Source organism: Nicotiana attenuata, chromosome 11 (assembly GCF_001879085.1).
Source record: "Nicotiana attenuata strain UT chromosome 11, NIATTr2, whole genome shotgun sequence".
In the NCBI taxonomy this organism is placed as follows: domain Eukaryota; kingdom Viridiplantae; phylum Streptophyta; class Magnoliopsida; order Solanales; family Solanaceae; genus Nicotiana; species Nicotiana attenuata.
The window spans coordinates 43,084,271-43,088,251 of NC_031999.1; positions in this window are offsets into that span (position 1 = coordinate 43,084,271).

Genomic DNA, 3,981 nt, shown 5'->3' on the forward strand with positions numbered 1-3,981 from the left:
GAAATCAATAATAACAAATCATCATGTGATATTAGAGCAGTTGCAAAACAACCTTTTAGAGAAAACGGTGAGACTGGTGAAATCTTAGAGAAAACATTCTTAGCTCAGTGTTAAACCTCTTTTGAAAATAACTTTTTTCAGCCTTACGCAATATGGATGCAAACAAAATAGTGCAGATAAGCACAGAAATCCGCCCTCGGGCCACAACACTCAGTCATCGGATAATGCAGCAATCATGTAGATATTGACATGAAGTAGCCACAGACAACAGATAATGGCAGACAAATGAAATAAAGTTAAACACATAGACACAGTACAGTACCCTGCGCGCGTGCAGCGCCGATTCCACATATCGTGCTGGCCTGCAGCCCGAATCCGTTATATTATCGACACGCTAACACGAAGGTATGCAGGACTCCGAGAGGGCCCCTACGGCCATGCGCAATATCAGAGCCATCTCGTGCAATCAATCTAGGTCCATCACCTCATATCGAATATCAGTAGTATAACACTGCTGCGGCGTGCAGCCCAATCCAAACGTATCCTCACAATACAGGCCCTCGGCCTTACCCAGTCAAAGATCAACAAGCCACTCGGGCAACAGTAAAACATGATGCTCAGCCTAAAATATTTTTGAAAATATCATTTCAAGCGTTTAAGGCATAATAAACTTGGTTGAGTTTTAAAACAGTGGAAAATACGTGACTGAGCCCAAGTATATAATTAAAACAGTGAGGAATTTTCAACAACAATCCCCGAAGGGTTCAAATAGCTGGCACGAAGCCCAAATATGGCAATCAGCCCAAATTGTGATGATAACAAGTAATCTCAAACAAATACGCAGTAAATTCATCAATCGGGACGGACCAAGTCGCAATCCCCAACGGTGCTCTACCCCACGCTCGCTATCCGGAGTGCAAGTCACCTCAATATAGCACTATGATGTGCAAATTCGGGGTTTCAAACCCTCAGGATATCATTTACAATCATTACTCACCTCGATCCGGTCCAAACTCTAGCTCGCGATGCCTCGCCCGCACAAATCGACCTCCGGATGCTCCAAATCTAGCCACAATCTACATAATCATTAAAATATGCTAAGGGAGCGAAGCCCACTCGAAAATATCCAATTTAACATCAATATCCCGAAATTGCTCAAACCCGGCCCCCGGGCCCACGCTTCGGAATTCGACGAAACTTACAAAATCCGACAACCCATTCAAACACGAGTCCAACCATACCAAAATTACTAAATTCCGATAACAATTCGGCCTCCAAATCTTCAAATCTTATTTTCAAATCCCTAGGTCCAAATCCCCAATTTACACCTCAAAAACATGTAATCTAGTCGGATTATTCGATGATAATTCAATATTATGGAGTAGAAATGATCACAAGTGACTTACCTCAAGATTTCCCATGATTTCTTGCTCAAAAATCGCCCCAAGCTGTGTTCTTTCACCAAATAAAACAGGTCAAAATGAGCAGAAAAACGCAACAGCTTTATTAAACCTATTCTGGTCGCTAAAAGAGCCATTCCCGTCGCTAAAAGTGACAAATCTTGTCGCTAAAGGTGCGCACCAGATCCTGCTGCACCAGCAATGTTTATTTTCACTAAAAAGGCTCTAACTCCACCATACGAACTCGGAATTTGATGATTCTTGTTCCTATGAGTCACAAATAATGATACGAACACAGTCCTTCAATCGAAACTCAATTCGGAGCTGGTTTGCTCAGTGCGATATCCATTTCGCTCGTTAAACAATTAACTCATGATTCAAGTCAAAAACTCAATCGCGACTTGATGAAATTAGGCCAAACTTTCCAGATCATCCTATAATTCATTATCAAAATTCTGGTAAGTCTCAAAATCAAATTTCGATCTCTAGAACTAAAAATGGACCTTTGGATCATTACATGCTTATAATCAAAATGCCAAAATCTTCCAAAAACTCTTCCAAAACATATCCGAGCCTCATGGGACCCCGTCCAAACATGCCAACACACCCCATAACATAATTCAAACTTGTTCCAACCTTCGGAGCGCTCAAAACAACATCAAAACATCAAATCACCCTCGGATTCAAGCCTAAGAATTCCAAAACTTCCGAAATCCGAATTCGATCAAAAAGTCGACCAAACGACGTCCAAATGACCTGAAATTTTGCACACACATCACAAGTGACATAACGAAGCTACATAAACTCTCGAAATTCCATTCCGATCCTCGGATCAAAATCTCACCTATCAACCGGAATTCGCCAAAATATTAACTTTGCCAATTCAAGCCGAATCCTTCCACAGACTTCCAAAATGCATTCCGATCGCGCTCCTAAGTCATAAATCACCCAACGAAGCTATCCAAATCGTAAAATTTCTGATCCGAGCTCATATACAAATAAGTCAACTCTTAGTCAAACCTTTCAAATTCAAAGCTTTCAACTGAGGCTGTTCCTTCAAATTCATTCCGATTTTCCTGAAAGCCAAAACCAACGATCTACATCGGTCATAATGCATAACACGGGACAAGTCCTGCCCGAAAACTGGCGATCAAAGTGCAAAAGCTCAAAATGACCGGTTGGGTCGTTACACGAGGTGAGTCTCCTTTCTAACCTTGTAAGAGAGAATTGTCCCCATAGGTGAAATAATTGGTTATGTGCTCCTATTTGTGGGGGCTAAGTACGCACGAGGTGACGAGAGTACGTGCGTAGCTACTAATATGTGTAATTCCAGGTAGTCTGGGACCCAAAAGCATGCTATACTTGGAATATCTGTGATCTTATTGACAATTGAATTTCTTAAATCCTATCGAATTGGTAAATGAATTTCTAAGAGCATTAAACTTCATTTTCTTAAATCATTAAAAGAGAATTGGCTTTTATTTGGATAAATGTTCCCTGATAAATTCTTAATTTGCTGTTTGAGCATGTATTTTTATGTGTACCTGCGTCACATGAATGCTTCGCGAGCAGGGTGATTGTTTAGTTAAAATTTGACCGCGTCGCATGTATGATTCGCGAGCGGGGTAATAGATGCATCTATGGTTCGCGCCGTTCGACCCTCGGCAGTGCATATTTTACATTTATGTTGGATCGGGCCGTACGACCTCGGCATGATTTACGCATGCTTGTATTGCCTGCATTGAGATTTATTGAGATTGATATCTGCTCTCCCCGACTTGAGATAATTGTTAATTAATGGATTATGAATCCAGAGACTGTTAATAAAAAGGAACTTTTACCTGTTTCGTGGCTCATTTGAATTTACTGTCGTTCTTAATAAATCCGTGATTCATCGCATGAATAATATTATTATTGGACCATTATTAAGTGTCGATGCTGCCATCTCGTCTCTACTTCTTCGAGATTAGGCGGGATACTTACTGAGTACACGTTGTTTTTGTACTCATGCTAGACTTGCTGTGCATTTTGTTGCACAGGTACAAGTATTACTAGTGGCCTATTGGGCGTAGCAGCATGGATGATACGGAGACTAGGTGAGCTGTATTTCTCGAGGTGACCCGCAGCTAGTATAGTCTCTCTCTCAGCATTGTATTTACTTTCTGTCCAATTTGTGTTCCGGACAGTTACTGTACTTTATTCGATTTCTTAGAAATTGCTCATGCACTTGTGACACCGGGTTCTAGGATGATTATGAAGTATTTTGTATTAACTGCTTAACATTTAATTGATTTGAAACGATTATCTTTTACTGGTAAATTTGAAAGAAAGTCATAGTTTTCAAGAGTATTAAAACGAGAATTTAATTAAGTATTTTGGTTGGCTTGCCTGACAGTGGTGTCCGGCGCCATCACGACCCTTAGTGGAATTTGGGTCGTGACAATAGGAGCAAGGCAGGGAATTCTTCTACGAGTTTTTCCTTCCTCTTCCTATTTTTCATTGTTGGTTATGACTTTTAGTATTGTAGTTTTACATACTATTATGAATAGCTAATTTGTTATCTAGGGTTTTGATGGAACCT